Consider the following 18,250-nt stretch of genomic DNA (forward strand, 5'->3'; position numbering starts at 1 on the left):
TGGGGTGGGGGTCTAGGGGGACATGAGTGGGTGCCTGCTGGCAGGGGCCCCTGACTGCTGGGGGTGGGGGTGCAGGGGGACATGAGTGGGACATGAGTGGGGGCCTGCTGGCAGGTGTCCCGCACTGGTGGGGCGTGGGGGTGCAGGGGGACATGAGTGGGACATGAGTGGGGGCCTGCTGGCAGGTGCCCCGCACTGCTTGGGGGTGGGAGTTCAGGGGGACATGAGTGGGGGCATTCCGGCAGGTGCCCCACACTGCTGGGGGGTGGGGGTGCAGGGGGACATGAGTGGGGGCCTGCTGGCAGGTGCCCTGCACTGCTGGGGGGTGGGGGTGCAGGGGGACATGAGTTGATGACCAGTAGTGCAAGGTGACATGTGGCTTTGCTGGGAGGCATGCCCATGGTGGATGGACTGCCTGCGGGACATGACCAAGGGTGCAGGGTAGTCCCCTGTGGCGTAGGCTGCCTGCAGGGGCCATGGAGGGTGTTGAGGGAACACCTGGGAGGACCCACACTGCCAATTCACATGTAGGACTCCCCGGCACCCCCGTAATACACGTACCCAGCCCATTCGCGTGTGAAACTTCCAGCGCACCCCTGAAATACACGTACCCAGGCCAATCGCGTGTGAAACTTCCCGCGCACCCCTGAAATACACGTACCCAGCCCATTCGCGTGTGAGACTTCCAGCGCACCCCTGAAATACACGTACCCAGCCCATTTGCATGTGAGACTTCCCGCGCACCCCTTAAATACACGTACCCTGCCCATTCACGTGTGAGACTTCCTGCGCACCCCTGAAATACACGTACCCAGCCCATTCGTGTGTGAGACTTCCCGCGCACCCCTGAAATACACGTACCCAGGCCAATCGCGTGTGAAACTTCCCGCGCACCCCTGAAATACACGTACCCAGCCCATTCGCGTGTGAGACTTCCCGCGCACCCCTGTAATACACGTACCCAGCCCATTCGCGTGTGAAACTTCCCGCGCACCCCTGAAATACACGTACCCAGCCCATTCGCGTGTAAAACTTTCCGTGCACCCCTGAAATACACGTACCCAGCCGATTCGCATGTGAAACTTCACGCGAACCCCAGGAATACACGTACACCATTCGCACAGGGTCTATCGCGTCTGAAAGTTCCCGCGCACCCCTGAAATACACGTACCCAGCCCATTTGCGTGTGAAACTTCCCGCACACCACTGGAATACACGTACCCAAGCCAATCGCGTGTGAAACTTCCCGCGAACCCCAGTTATACACGTACCCCGCTTGCACTGGCCCTTTCGCATGTGGAAGTTGCCGCGAAACCCGTAATACACGTTCCCCGCTTGGTGTTTGCTGTTTGGCAGTCCGGTAAACTGGTTTTGGGTTGGCGCAGACCTTTGCGCTGGATTGGGGATTTTGAAGCCTTTTCCTTGCGCGAGGGCATTCTTGGGGACGTAACTGGCGCTGCTGCAGGGTCGCTGTGCCACTCTGCGCACGGCTGGTTTTGGAGGCTAAAATCCATGAATACGCTGTGCGCTGAAATGGATTTTATCGCACGCGGGTGGCGCAGTCTATCACATGGGAACACTGTGCGCCAGCCGCCTGCGCCACTTTTGTGCGAATTTCCATGAATTACCCTATATATTTGAGAGTTTAAATGGACCAGGTAGTTCTGTATCTGATTGATTTTTTTTTTAGTTTGTCTTCCTTCTTTGATGAAGTACCTGATTTACTTTCCCTAATGGGTTCTTTTATGTTTGATTTAGTTTTCTTTTAGAACGTTTTACTTTTTGTGGTACAGAATATGTGTTTAGATGGAGGTGTATAGTGAGCGAAGTCTATTGTAGTCTAAAATGCAAGGAATATCAGCGTTTTCTTTACTTGCATCAAAGTTGATTAGAAATAGACCGTCAAGTGTACGTAAGCGTGATAGTGCTACATAGCTCATGCCTTCTTTAAAGACTGTGTTACCAATGTCTATCATTGCTTTGTCTAGGGTAAGACCTTGTGATTTATGAATGGTGACTGCGTATGCAAGAGTTAGAGAAAATTGTTCTCTGCGTACATACATGTCTTTGAAGAGAAGGAATCGAGCTGTTGAGCGTCCTATCCTTTTTACTTCTGAAAGTTTGTCAAAGAGAATATTGACAAACTGAATTTTGTTGTCACGTGGGTATGTTTGATAGCCAACAACTGTACCCAGTGCTCCATTAACTAGTCCTTGGTCCACATCAAGGTTACGTTTAAGCAGTACTCTGCAATTTAAGGATAATTTTACTATCTTTTCCAAGAATGCTGTGTTTGAGATTGATTTTTCTAAACTGTTTAGTCTTGTTGTGGCTTGGTCACACATGGGTAGTGTCATACCATGTGCATCTAGTTTGTCTGTGGCGCTAATTTCCATTATTGTTTGCATTTCTTTACTTAACATTATTTCACTGAATTTTAAACAGCTTGCAAGAGTTGGCATTAAGGCCATACAATTGACATTTTTGTGGGCTAATTGTTCCATAACATCTGTAGGACATGCATTATCACCATAAAGTGCATGAACGTGTCGGGTTTTTAATATTGCTTCTGCTTCTTTAGAAGGTATACCAACTCTGATACTTTTTAAGATGTTGGCATAAGTGAGATCTGCAGATTGCTGCATGCTTTCTGTTAATTCTCAGTATTGGAAATGTTGCCAAAGCTTGACATTTCCAATGCTGCCAACAATTTTACGGCAGAGTTTGTGTCCTAATGTTTTAAAAATAGGCTCACCTTTTACTGGTGTCAATTGAAGAAGATCTCCGAAAACAATAATGTGTTTTCCTGCAAAGAGCTCTTCATAGTTTGTTTTGAGTACTTCTTGTAATCTGAGGTGAATCAAAGCCAACATTAGGTTGGACACCATGCTCACTTCATCTATTAGTAGCATTTTCATTTGTTTCAATACTCTGCGTAGTTCCATTGCAGCTTCTGTAGAAAGTTTGAAATAGACTAATTTGTTTTGGTGTTCTACTGGCAGGAGTAGTAATCGGTGTAAAGTGACACCACCTATATTGTAGGCAGCTAAACCTGTGGGGGCAGTGACAACAGCTGACAGTTTGTTGTTTGTCAATTGTTGAAGAACTTACTGATGATTTTGATTAGGAATGTTTTGCCAGAACCAGCTTCACCACGGACGTACAATAGTATAGGTTTGTAATTTTGGCAGGTGCATTCATTGTTTTCATAGTTAAGTTTTCTTTATCTTCATACTGACACATAGTGTTTTCTACTTCTAGCATAGCTAATTCTGCCTCATTTGTTATTAGTGCCTCTCCCAGTGGTTCTTTGCTTCCTGTTACAGAAGGTTGACTACTGTCAGGGGTGTCCTTATCTAGTTGGGCCTGGAGTTCTTCTTCGTGTTACTGTTCATTGTGCAACATTGTTTTGTACTGTGTAAAGTTTACGTCAGTTAAAGTGCTTTGATTTGCGTTGAAAGCGTCTTCATATGAGTCATAGTTATCGAGTATTTCTTCTTCTTTTCTCCATGTTTAAAGAGTTGTAGCAGGGACATGTAATATACTTCTTTATGTCGAGGAGCCTTTAATGACAATTTGATATGATTAATTAAATTTGGTTTGGTGAGTTTTACTAAGCTGCCTTCACAGTTTGTCACTCTGTATTTGGCATTTTTTTCATCAAGTTTTATATTATTTTTGTATGTGTAGTTTTGGGCTATGTGGTATAGACACATGGTTTCCAAAGTGGTACTCCTGTTTGGGTAGTATGTGTCCAATAAATTGTTTTTTTTAAATGTCTTGGCTGTTGGGATCATGTTTGGCTATTGTTTCTATGTCTTTGTACGATTTTAGACCTCATTTTCTAGATTTAGCTGGACCAAGACTTAGCCATACTATATTTTCAGATTTACCATACAGTGCAGTACCAGTTAAACGATCAGCTACTTCATAGGATCCACATTCTCTATGGGACAGCATTTTTATGCACAAGCTGTATAATTTTTTAGATACTTTTTTATCTGATGACAGGTCATTCCAGAGGTCTTGCAACTCTGTCTTTTCTGCTTTGGTTAAGTATGCTGTGACATATCGTGCAACTGCAGTAGAATTGTCTGCAATGTACTGCACATCTATGTTTGCATTCCATAAGTGGGCAATGATTGCATTGTAATCATTGATATATTTTTCTACTGCTTTTCTTTTTATGTAATATGTATTTTTAGGTGACTTACCTTTAACACTATGTCTAACTGAAGACATGAGGTTGTTGTCTTGACCTGTATTTGTAACTGGTCTATGGAAACCAAATCGGAATTTGGTGTAGTATTTCCCTTTGTTTTTGTATTTGCAATGACAATATTTGCCACATTTTGTCTTTGAAATTGTAAATTTTGTGCATGAAGATCACTATTTTCGGATTCCGATGGAATTTCACAAGTGACATATTTTTCAATAAACTGTAAAACAGTGGCATCACTGTCTTGACCAAATTTAGGAGCACCTTTAATCCATAAAAGCATGTGGATATGTGGTGCTCCTCTGGCTTGGTATTCTTTTCTCCAAAAGAAGTTTTGCACTTTTCCAAGGGGAGGAACAGTTTTATTACAAAAAAATGTAGCATAGCAATGAAGCGATGGTGAAAATATCTTGAAACATTAACAGGATCCAGAGAACAAAGTTCTCCAGGTGTTAGTACATCTATGTTTGTTATGTTTTTGTTTGATATGCGTAGGAAATCATGTAAATCTTCCCATGCATATTCTACACAAATGAATGTAACAAACCAAGTGGGTGGGCCAAGGTTTCTGATCATACAACGTACATCTCCATGACGTCGAAACCAGTACTCTTTAGTACCACACATATTTGCTAATAGATTTGTAATATTTGATTGTAAAACCTCATCTTTTTGTTTCACTTTTTATAATAATTGTGTAGCTGTCATTATTTTGAAAGTGTGATCATGATTTTAATATGTATGCAACTCCGTAACATAAAGTTGCTATTTCACTTTCAAAGAGTAGGTGGAATATGTATTCCACATTTTGTCTAAATCTGGGATCTTCAGACTACATCCGTAATGAGCGGTATTCTGATGCTGATATTTGAATAGGTCTATCATCGTACCTTCCTCCTTTGCCAGTAGGAAAGAGTAGAGGAAAAGCATGTGCTTCTATACTTTTTCCCATATGCTGATTGGTGATCCTTTTGTTTGATGAATTTGGTACGTTTCCAGTGCATCTTCTATGGTGTCATTAGAGTGCAATGGATGAATTGTATAATGGTCTAAAGTGTTTGATATTGTAGAAGGATCTAGTAGCTCAAATTGACCAGCTTCTTGTGTCTCTTGAATTATTTCAGTTGTATCCTTCAAGTTTTCTTCAATATTAATTTCTTTGTAATATTCATTACTCTCTTTAAGATATTGCAAGGCTTCTCTAACTTTATGTAAATCTACCAGCTGTTGCCAATTTTTTTTGTCTTCTGTAGGTACTCCATTTACCAAGATAATTAAAGATTGTTGCATTGGACGTTGCACTCCTAGAGTGTGCGCATTTTCTTTTAGATCTAATGGTAAATACACTACTTTTCCGCAAATACCTTTCACTAATTCAGAGGGAGGTCATTTTGCAGTTTTTGGTTGAAGGCGTATTAATCCTTGAAATGGGTGCACTGTTTGAATTATGATGCTCTCATATAAATTAAGTTGTTGAAGGGGTTTTGGTAGTGGATATAATTCCAAATTATTTGTGATAGCATGTGAAGGAGTTTGGTTGTTGTCAAGTTTTGTAGTGCAGTAACTACAAAGTATTACGGGGTCAGTTATTTCATATTTGTTTTCTGCTATAAGGTAGAGAGCTAATTCAAACCATTTAGAATCTTCATTGTCTTCTATTTTGTATGATAGGTCTACAGTTTTTGTGTTATTTTTATAAAAAGGTTCTGCGGCAACATACACACACATGGTTAGGTACTTCAGCTCATGTACTTTTAAATTTTAGTATTTCTTTTTTGTATGTGTGTAGTAAAAGGTTGCCATGTGTAGAATTGTTACTAATTTGGTTTACAGCTATTTCATTCTGTAAGTGGGTTTCACTTCCAAAATATTTTTTCTGGATATAGTCGATTTCTTCAAGTAGGTCTTTTGCTGTACCATGTAGAAGAATGTTATTTAAATTGGCTAGTGCTAAAGCAGGACTTTTAGCATAGTACAGTTTATAAACTAGATTTCTTATACTTGAATGATGTGTTGATATCCTTTTGATATCATGCAAGGTGGTTTTGCAAGTAGGTCCTGTAATGCAGGCCAATGAATGTCCTTTTAGTCCTGTGTACTTGTGTACTGGACAGGTATCCATATTTTGCAGTAGTTTAATTTTGATTTTGTCTTTGCTTGTCACATATTGATTAAGGAATTGGCGTAAAGGCTTGAAAAATTGTTTGGGAATGCTACACATTGACGTGCATGGCGATTTGTACACTAGACGTTCTGATTCAGTTGAATGGGGTGGTAATTCTAAGTTTTCAGGGCATATTTTTGTAAGGAGTACTTCTTGTTCCATTATGGTATTATTATCTTTTTCATAACCTCGACCACTGCATGTATGGCAATTGTATTTGTTTGCTTTTGTTTGTACGCTTCTTCATTAAAGTATGGTTCTGTGCTCGTAGTGTGACTCCATTCACCTCCGCAGATACTTAAGAAGTTCTTTCTGTTGACATTTAGTTTATTGAGAAGTCTTTTTTGTAATTTAGTTATTAGTTTTGTTAGTGGTTTCATTTTGTTTAACACTAAAATAAATACATTTTTTTGAGAAGAATTGCACTGTCTATCAACGCTTCTAAGATTAATTTCCTACGATAGGTTTTAAGCGTTGAACCTGGTTTCTTTCCTGTTTTTATAAGATTTTGAAGGACTTTGTGACGGAACATTTTTGCTAAAATACTTTTCTTGGTATGCTTACTTTGAACTATATCAAGATTTAAAGAAGCAGTTTTATCTGTAGTGATAGCTGATTTTCTGTTAATTGTTTTTTGGTTTGCTTTACATTTTGATAGAGGAGGCAAGGTTTTTGTACTTGAAACTTCTTTTGTTTCACTAAATGACTGTATTAGCTGTTTTGTTTCAACTTTTTTTTACAAATTGTGCTAGAGATGGATGCGTCTGTTGGACCCTTTTATTTTCATTTGCTCTACTTCTGCGTTGCTTTCTACGGACTTTATTTTTGGTAGGCATTCTTTAGGGTCTGTTGAAAAAAATAAAGAAGGTATGGGTTGGGGTGTTCTGCAATGTATGTGTGGTGTGTGCATGAGTGTTTGGGTAAGATGATAAAGATGTATGCAATGGTGTGTGATTGTGCATTGGGAACTACAACTAGTAGGGATGGGTATTATTGAATTAATGTGTTACTAAACTGGGGTTCAGAGGACAGAAAAAAGTAAGCTAGTGGTGTGGAGAAGTATAAATAGTATATCTAATGCATACAATTAAAACAGTTGTTTGTTCTATAACATCTAAATTCTAGTGGTTGAGTTGGGTAATTTGTGTGTCGAAAAATAGGAATTTGTGGGCCATTCTGACTGTAAATCGCTGTTTAAGACATGGGGATTTTTGGACAGAATGGTGCAGAATCTCTATTTTTAGGCACATAAATAGCATGAATTAACCTTAAAATGTGTTTGAGTAATAATACAAATATTATGGTGATATTCTACTTACTTTTTTTCTAAAATGAGCAGGTTACTTCTTAGTTGTTCTTTGTACTTCAAATCCGGCTGCTTCTTTTCAGGAGAATGGTCTTCATTGCAATTGTAAAAGAAACAAATTAGTAATTTTTTTTGTATATAGCACTGTTTTTCATTTTTAATTGACATCCTCAGTGCCTTCCTCAAAACCATTAAAACTATCTTATTTACATAAGATACGTCACACCAGTTGAATACATATGACATGTTCTTAATGAACAAATTGTATTGCAATTACTAACTGTAGCAAACAAAATATCTTTACTATGTCTTGTGAAATTCATAATGTAGCACTGAATACCATTATTCCTATAACTAAGCTCTTCCAAGTAATAGTCCCTCAATGTCATGGGCTGCTTCTCCTATGTAAATGTAAGTAATTAAATAAATAAAGAAATTAAAAAATATATGTAATTGTACAAGTATTATTATTTAAGATTTGAATACAGAGTGTGCATGCAATTTTGTTTGACTATATGTAGTCTATATATTTCATTTAAAAAATGTTAGTTTAACATGATTTGAGTGTGTGTGTGTGTGTGTGTGTATAAAGAAATTAAATAGTATAAACGTTTGTAAGTGACAGCTGATTTTAGGAGATTGAAAAAAAGATAGTAGATTTATTTTACAGATTATACAAGCTAAAAGTCAGTTAGAAAATGTGTTCATGTACTGTACAGAAAATATGCATACCTGTAGTTTGTGTTCATGCATATAGATATGCATGGAGCTGCAAGTAGAAATCTTGGAGACTTGTACAGTATTTCTTGTAGATGGTGCTTGCCAATGATATGACACTTGTACTCAGAGAGATTCACAGTACATTTGCAGTGCTGATCTATGATTATACAGTTAGATGTAGAGGTCTTAAATGTTGGTGATTGGTGGATGGTCATGTGACTTCTTAGCTACATCCAATGAGGGAATGGCACAGAGAGTGAAGTGGAAACGGTAGAAGGGCTGTTCATGTTGCGATATACCGTGGACATTGCGGTAGTTCGCGGACATCGGGTGTTACATCCGGGGCTTTTTGGGTTCAGAAGTCATGCAAATGAGAAGGAGTACTGAAAGAGATTGGTCAGGAACATTTAGTGGGTGTGTTGTGCCAGGAGAGAGTTTCTCGGGTTCTTTTTTTGCTGAGAGAAGAACAGATAGCTGTGGCTGTTTGATTCAGAAAACAGATTGTTTGGATTTTGGGAGACTCGTGGATACATTGGTTGAAGGTGCATGCAGAAACCTGTGGAGTAGCTGTAGATCTTGGATTCCCACATGTGGAAGTAAACTGGCATGAAGTACGTGGAATGAAGTTGTTGGACTTGTTACCTCTCTGTGCTACTTTCGAGACAGAGCAACATCCAGATATAATTATAATTAATTGTGGATGGAACAGTTTAGGACATGTGTCTGGAATGTCTTTGCAATTTGCAATGAAAGAAGGACTTGGGAAGGTCATGGACATGTTTCCAAATTCTCAAGTAATTTTTTCATGGATTGCGCAGAGACACATGTGGCTTCGTTCTTCTTCATTTGGTCCACAAATGGAGAAAGCAAGGTGCAATGTCAATAAGGCTGTTTGTGCCTTTCTAAGAGATTTTGGCATGTTCTCTTTTCACAATATGTTTCGAAGTACATACATTTTTCCAGAGATGGAGTACATCTAACTTATGCTGGCAATCAGATTTTTCTAAGAAACATTTACAAAATGCATTGCAACCTTTTTTGGAATTACAGCATCCATTTTGAAGTAGGTGTTGAGTATTTATAATTTTTGAAACACAAACACCTCCCAAAGGCTCTTTTCAGAGCCACCACTTTCTCCCAGAGAAAATTGCAATTGTTATGATAGGGTAGCACCTCAAAATTTTAGCTGTCCGCAGACTTCTAAAAAATACAAAGGGCCCTGCTTCATTTATTTTCACTTCTATTTTTTAACTGTCAAAGGCGGCTCTGAAAAGAGCCTTTTTTTAAAATGTTTGTTATTTTATATGTTTTTTGGTTTTTTATGCACGACACACTAGGAGAGGAGGGGAAAGGAGGGTAAAGGAGGGGAAATCAACCACAGGGATAAGAAAGGGTGAGCTGAGAGAGGAAGATGTAAAGTGGGTTTTATTTGGGTAGTAAGCAGGTCTTCTCGTGCTCTGAGACGATAGTCTCATAAGCACTATGAAGTCGCTCCCCCCTGCAGAGTACTGTGTTGCAGTACATACACACAACTGTGACACTCGAAAGTTAAGGGTCATCAGCATTATGTATGGCTTGTGAGGCAGCTTGAGGAAGACGCTGTCCCACAGAGGTGTTCCTTGTGGTGACAGGATCGGAAACGGAGGATGAAGTAGAGGAAATCAACCTATTACGCTCCTCGCAAGGTACAACCTTGCAAACGGCCCCAGAGTGAAATGACTTGAGGTGTCGCTTCATGGTAGTGGTCCCAAAGCTGTACGAACCATGCCTCCTTCGACTGAGTACCATTTTGCACTCTTTGCAGGTGACTCGGTTCGCACAATGAGCCTTAGGACCATTCCCATGAATGGTAAATAACCGCCACACCCAAGACTCACGCCTAGTGCGGGTAGTAGGGATTTCCACTACCTCATTCTTGTCATCCTCTTCTTCCTCCTTGGAATCCTCACTCCTGTTCCCCTCTTCAGGCCCTTGGGGAGGTGGTGGTGGTGGGGGGGTGAGGGTGGTGCTGAAGCAGGTGCAGCACCAGGTGGCAGTAGTTCAGCCATGGATGCCATCTAGATGATGGTGTAATCTGCAGGTGGCAGCAAAAGTCGCTGTGTTCTGAAGAATAGCCAGAAACACAATGAGAATAAGCTCTAGGGCGTGGTCTTTTATAGGGGTGCTTGTACGCGGTTCGCGGACATGCGCGCTGTCCGCGGACAGATCAAACACAAAAAAGGTTCAAAAGGTTTCAAAAAGTATGTAGAAACTCAGGATTAGTATATGGGACTTGTGCCATGGTGAGTTTTTATTGAGAAGTATTGTGGATTACTTGAAAATGTACTTTTAAATTGTTCGGGGACACGAACAGTGTCCGCATTCAGAACACGTGATCAGAGTGGGCGCGGTCACATGATTGCTTCGCGAAAATGTTTGCGAAGGAAGCAGCTGTCCGCAGGACACCAAATGCACAGACATTGGTTTGCGCATGCGCGTTGATGTTCTACGGACACTGTTCGGGTCCTGAAGTAATTAAAAGTGCGTCACACATCAAACGAACAGTTACAGACAACCGTTTGTTCTTAGAACAGTTTAATTTCCTTACGAACAATACGGACAGACATAGCGTCCTCAGGACACCTCCATTTTTGTTTATTTACGAACATTTCAGAGCACCGCGTGTGTTCTTAGAACAGTTTCAACTTGCTAGCGAACCGTACGGACAGGTATACTGTTCTTCAGGACACCTCCATTTTCGTTTATTTATGAACATTTCAGGACACCGCTTGTGTTCTTAGAACACTTTCAACTTGGTAGCGAACATTATGGACAGGTATAGTGTTCTTCAGGACACCTCCATTTTCGTTTATTTACAAACATTTCAGGACAACACATGTGTTTTTAGAACAGTTTCAACTTGCTAGCGAACAATACGGACAGGTATAGTGTTATTCAGTACACCACCATTTTGTTTATTTACGAACATTTCAGGACATCGCGTGTGTTCTAGAACACTTTCAACTTGCTAGCGAACAGTACGGACAGGTATAGTGTTCTTCAGGACACCTCCATTTTCGTTTATTTACGAACATTTCAGGACATTGCGTGTGTTCTTAGAACAGTTTCAACTTGCTAACGAACATTACGGACAGGTATAGTGTTCTTCAGGACACCTCAATTTTCGTTTATGTACGAACATTTCAGGACACCACTTGTGTTCTTAGAACAGTTTCAACTTGCTAGCGAACACTACGGACAGGTATAGTGTTCTTCAGGACAGCTCCATTTTCATTTATTTACGAACATTTCAGAACAACAGCGCTGTCTGCGAACACCTAAATTGTTTTTTTTTTTAAACTGAAACTAATTACAACACAATATAAAAATGTAACTTTATTTAACATATATTAACAATTTGTGACATAGAAGGTGAGGCAGAAACGGAAACAACATTTTGGGTTATGGAGAGGGTTTGGGGATAATTGACTGGGATATGGTGAGGGGGGACAAGTACATGTGGGACAATGGTATGAGGTTTTTGTTTTAAAATGATCCTCAACAAAAGTTTTCAAATTATTAAAATTGGTCAACAATAAATCCATTTTTTCTTTTATGCTTTCAAGAGTGTTATCCGTAACAGTTTCTTCAGACGTATTTTTTATTTTGGTATGCTCAGTACAAAAAATAAATATATATGTTAAATATATATAAAATAATAATAATTGAATGGTTTATATTGTGAAGTGTGTACCATTAGCTTCACTATCTTCTGACATTTCCTCATGTGGGAAATCCTCCTCTAGCCATTTCAGAGTACTAGACATTTCTGTGAGAAAAAAAAAGATAATATATTTTTTTTTAATCTAATACAGAAAGTTTATAAATATATGAGTAAAATGAAGTACACTTACTATTTCATGTAATTTATGTTCTGAGTACTCCTTAGGTCTGGTCTTGCTCTTAGTTGTGGAGTGTCTGTGAGGTAATCATGTTGGAAGCCAATTTATCTTCTTTTGGTATATTCCATTTTAGAACATATTGTATTTATATGAATGGTTAGTGTGTTACATATATGGGTTACATTTCTTATGTATTACTACATATAATATGTATGTGTCTTACTTTGTGAATTTTTTAAATGTTACTATGTTATGATATAACAATTAAACATACCCCCCCAGAGTTTTTAGGTAGTGGTACTGTTGTCCGAACATGTCCGCGGACATCAAAAAAGTTCACGGACTTCAAATTCAGTAGAAGGGGTTCAGTATGTTCCATATTACATGTACATAAAGTCAAAGTTATTATTGTTAAGTTGTGCTACTAAAAACCTATGAAATTCAGTGAAAAAACTTTGTTAAAGAGACGTTATGGTTAAGTTGCGCTACTAAAAACCTATGAAATTCAGTGAAAAAAACTTTGTTAAAGGGACGTTATGGTTAAATTGCGCTACTAAACACCTATGCAAATTCAGTGAAAAACATTGTTAGAGGGACGTTATGGTTGCAAGTAAAACCGAAAACCACCTGAAAGAACTTTAGTTGAAGGCATTGCTAAGGTGAAATAATCTGATGCAATGAAAAAATTGAAATTCAGTGAAACAACTTTCATTGAAAAGATGTTTATATGATGATTCAATACAACAAAACCCCTCAAATTCAGTGGGTGATTAAGCTGAGCCACCTTAACTATGATGTCCACATTAAGTGGCCCATAAGCACACTGATGACATCACAATGTTTCTGATGCGCTTGGAAACAAAAATTTGTCACATGAAGACAAGAGAGAAAGGGTGTAATCGGAGGGATCAAGGAGGTCAAAATTAACTGAATTGGGTTGGGGAACTAAGGAAATGGAAGAACGCCCATGGGAAGCAACTGCGAGGGTTTTTTCATTTTTGAGCGTTATTGTCATTTGCGCAAGACTAGCGCAAGATTACTGCGCAATATGCTGCACAACAGGGGGCGAGTAGCTAAGCTGTCTTTGCCAGAATTGTCTGCTGTATTTCAAGGGATTTGTTAAGTTACATTTTCACATTAACGTCTCTTTAACTAACTGTCGCACTTAGAAACACTTGTGTACAGGAGCGTTATAAATGCCATATCATATCACATCACTGCTGTACTTATCAGGGATTATCCGGGGAATGGAAACTAAAGGGGAAAAGTAGATGGAGAGACATCTATTGTGGTCAAATCTGCTAGGCAGGGGGAAATGGGTCTCTGTGCCATTGGCCCTGGTCAATGGGCCCAAAGAAACCGACTAGTCCAACATGTGAAGCGGCCACAGCGGAAGGGCATGATGAGTGCACTTGAAAGAAACATAGCATTAAAATATACTTTGGACATTCCTGAAGGCCCTGGCTAGTGGGCCCTAAAGAAACCTGTTGTTGCAACGTGCAAAATGCCCACACCCAAAAGGCATTAGCTAGTGACCCTTGAATAAACTATGGTATACCAAAACCCTTGAAATTCATTGAACAAACTTTAGTTAAGGGACAGTTAAGATGATCAGATTTAACGCAACAAAACCATTAAAAATTAGCAAATGTGATATCTTAACTCGGTGTACCCCATGTTGCCGAGCCCATGAGCACATTCATAACAGATCGTATTCACAATGACAAACAAAATTAGAGGCCACCAAGATTGCTCAGCGGCTTCAGTGCTCGCTGCTATGATTGGTGTGCGATCTGCAGGTCGCAGGTTCAAATCCGGCAAGGCCAATTCAGCCATTCATCCTTCCAAGGTTGAAAAATGAGTAACAACTCTGGTTGGGTGGTACTAATATATATATTCGTGAGATCAGCAAGTGGTGGGAGGAACACTCCCTACAGAACTATATTGATGTCGGTCGCATTCCGAGAGGCCTGCGTATCCTTACCACACTGTCTTTTGAAGAACAGGATCCTGCTATGCTACAGGAATGGGGCGAATCCAGTAATACCTGCTCAGTCACATTTTTGAACATTTTGATCAAATATGCCCGTACGGATTGTCACAAGTTATTGGCCAAGATCCAGGACATTGAGGAGGAACTGGAAAAGCTCGATCCAAGTGAGGAGGGTGAGACCCTTCGTATTAGCATTGAAAATGGATACAAAGCATACAAGGAGGACATAAAACTACATAAACAAAGGAAATTCATCAGGGATAAACAAGACTATGAACAAGGAAAAGTACTGACCTTTGCAAAACGGTTTGATACTTTACGTCAGAAGCTCCCTAAACAAACAGCTAATACCACTGATGATATTCCTACTGATATATCCTCCTCTGATGTTGAAACTACTGAAAGTGAAGGTGAACAGCCCTCTAGAAAGCTTAATTTTTTAGAGGAGATGAGACTGTTGGGCATGGAGGGAAGGTTAAACAGCGGCAAGAAAACCAGAGGCCGAGGAAGAGGAAAAGCCTCTGGTCTAAGAGGCCGTAAAAACAAGGCGGGGAAGGCGCAGCATCAACATCGAGCGCGGACACAACAGGGCGACTAACACGCTCTGGAGTAAAGAAATAACCAACATGGCAATGGATCAATCTGATATGTCTATTATTAACTTGTCCACCCACCATTTTACCGCTGATGAAACCAATGTATTGCAAATGGGCCTCAACTTTTGCCCTACGACCAGATATGACTATGCTGAAACTCGGATTGACTTCGACAAATACATGCGTAAAGTTAGATTGAAAAAATTCTTTACTATGTATCCACCTAAATCTAAATCTAAATCTAATCTCCAGGAGGGCACTGATGTTTCTATTCACGATGCATTTACTTTAAGAGATTTGGAAGATCTAGAAACCGATGGGGATCGAGACATGGATGTTTGGGACCAAGAATCTGCCTCCATGTATGTTGACACAGCGTGGCCTGGCAAGACACAACTCAAAGCTAAATCACGCTTCAACCCGGTATTTAATCCAGGGGGACATGTTGAGGCCTTTCAAGATTTGGTTGTTCAGGATCTAAAAAAAATCAGGAAGAAACGGGTGCCTCATAAAACAAATCTTACTGCATCACAACAATGCACCATTGAACGTTTGAGTGCCATGACGGACTGCATTATCAAACCATCAGATAAGGGCATGAATATTGTCCTAATGAATCGTGATGATTATATCAAAGAGGCCCATAGACAACTACTGAACAAGGACTGTTATGCTAAATTACTAAATGATCCATCTGGAACCATGAGTGACAAATTAGAGCACCTCTTACAGACATGGAAAGAGAAAGACCTGTTGGATGAGGACATTTGTTCTTATCTACATCCGAAGTTCCCAGTCATTCCGACTATTTACTTTCTGCCTAAAGTACACAAGAGCCTTATAAGGCCTCCTGGCAGACCAATAGTCACCCTATGTGCCTATGTGGTGCCTTGTTAGAAAACACTTTGAGATTCATTGATGAGTCTTCGGTGTCCTTTGTTACCACCTTGCCTTCTTATCTTCGTGACACCAAAGGTTTTCTCAGTCGTATAGAAGGTATACCATGGGAATCTACTTTTCTATTAACAACACTTGATGTAGTCTCTCTCTACACGTCAATTAGACATACAGATGGTCTTAAAGCATGTAAACATTTCTTGCATACCAGATCTTTGAATTACCTTCAACATTCTCAAATGACATTGGAAATGATTTCGCTTTGTTTAACCAATAATTGTTTTCTTTTCAACAAGCAGTTCTTCAGGCAATTACAAGGTACCGCTATGGGTTCTACATTTGCCCCCCCCTATGCTAATTTGTTGATGGGCTGGTGGGAGAAATTTGTTGTATGGGATCCTAGAAACTGTTACCACACATCCAAGATTGCCCTATGGCTTAGATACATAGATGATTTGTTTATCATTTGGGAAGGAACTAGTGCAGAATGGTTGGATTTTGTCGCAGTACTCAATATCAATGACCTTAATCTGCAGTTCACGGAGAGCCACAGCAAGACTGCTATCACATACTTGGATATTCTTGTTACTGTGGCTCAAGGTGAATTGACCACTTGTCTGTTTAGAAAACGTACTAGTTCTAATATCCCTCTTCACGCCAAGAGTAATCACCCTACAGCTTTAAAATGGAGTATCCCCTATGGGGAGTTCATTCGCATACGCAGAAATTGTTCTAAGATCGAAACTTTTGATTGCGAATGTACCCTCATGGCCAACAAATTTAAGCAACGGGGTTACCCCAAAAAATTGTTGGAGAGAGCCTTCCATAAAGCTAGAGCGATTGATCGCTCTCAACTTTTGTCAGCTGACATCCCTGAACACAGAACCACAGACACCAGTGAGACACGTCTTATCTTGTCTTATGGTGAGGGTGCCCACAAGATTCGAAAAGTCATGCAACGCCATTGGCATATCCTTAAATCAGATGAGCATTTAAATACTATTTTGGGAGATCGCATTAATATTACTTTTCGCAGATCTACCTCATTTAGGGATACCTTAGTTCCCAGCTTTATGAGGCCTATTGACAATGCATTGACTGATGGTTGGTTAAACACCAAACCACAAGGCTTTCATAAGTGTTCCAAATGCAAAGCCTGCACTTATGCAGTCAACAAGACGTGTTATATACATCCTATCCTGGGTAATAATGTTCAAATCGCACCCAGAATCACTTGCGATACAGAATTTGTAGTCTATGTTTTGAATTGCCCTTGCAATATGTGGTATGTGGGCAGTACAAAGGGTAGATTGAAGCTGAGAATGCTGCAACACATAAGAGCCATAAGAAATGTTGATCCCAACTATCCGATGGCTTTGCATTTTCAGTTTCAACATTAAGGCAAATTGGAGGGCTTTTCCTTCTTCGGTATTCGGACAGTGCCTAAATCACCCAGAGGTGGTAGCTGGGAGTTACTGTTGAGACAACTGGAAACTATGTCCATTCTCGATCTTGAAACAAAAAAACCCAGGGGCCACAATCTTGATGAAGAGTTATATACGTTTTTAGGTACCAATTAAGTATACTTCGTGAATTTTCTTGCACTTTTTTGCAATACTAGGTACCTGCAATGTTCAAGAGTGACCCCTAGTGTGTTTAATATTTGAATACTTTTCCATTCCGGTCCACATTCCTATGTATTAATGTACATTAACTCTTCTTTCTTCTTTTTTATTGATGCATCTTACAGGTTCTTTCTCCAAATGATTGTGAAGCATATCTTGCATATGATTGTTTTTAACTAGATTCTTAGGAGGGTATTTTCTATTGATATTTATCACTTTGATCAATATTTTTGTATAGCTTGGTTTTAGGCGTCTTAATTGCTTTTTTACTCTGTCCCCATATCTCGTTTTTTTGTCTCGCATTGTTTCATTGTCGATTGATTATTTGTAGCTTGGTAGGTAGTCTTTTAAAGGTAATAATTTCCCAGTGATGTTATCTTCCTTGCTGGGCTCCTCGAGCGGAAAGGGTCTTGAGGATTTTTTTGTAGGGAATAGTTTACCATTCATGGTAGGCAATTTTAAGTAAAGTTTTTGCACTTGCACTTTATTGGGGATAAATATGTTGTCTACTTTGCAGCCGTCCATGGATGCACGTTTTTTTTGTTCCAGTGACATTGTTATTTTATCTATTTGTGAGATATATATATTTATTGACTTTCATTCTTTTATCTATTTGACTGTCAAATTGTATTATGTTACTTAGTATATGCACCACACACTTAGGAACATATTTGTGCATCCATGGACGTAGAGCACTGTGCATTTTATCATTGCTGTTGTCTGGACATTTCTCTCCTTTAAATATTATACATTTTAACAACTGCTGCTATTGCACTAAGCACTTTAAAATTGCTGCTAAAGCACTTAGCACTTTACACTGTTGCTAAAGCACTAAGCACTTTATATTGT

The sequence above is a fragment of the Ambystoma mexicanum genome, chromosome 2p (assembly GCF_040938575.1).
Source record: "Ambystoma mexicanum isolate Mex_15411 chromosome 2p, UKY_AmexF1_1, whole genome shotgun sequence".
NCBI lineage: Eukaryota > Metazoa > Chordata > Amphibia > Caudata > Ambystomatidae > Ambystoma > Ambystoma mexicanum.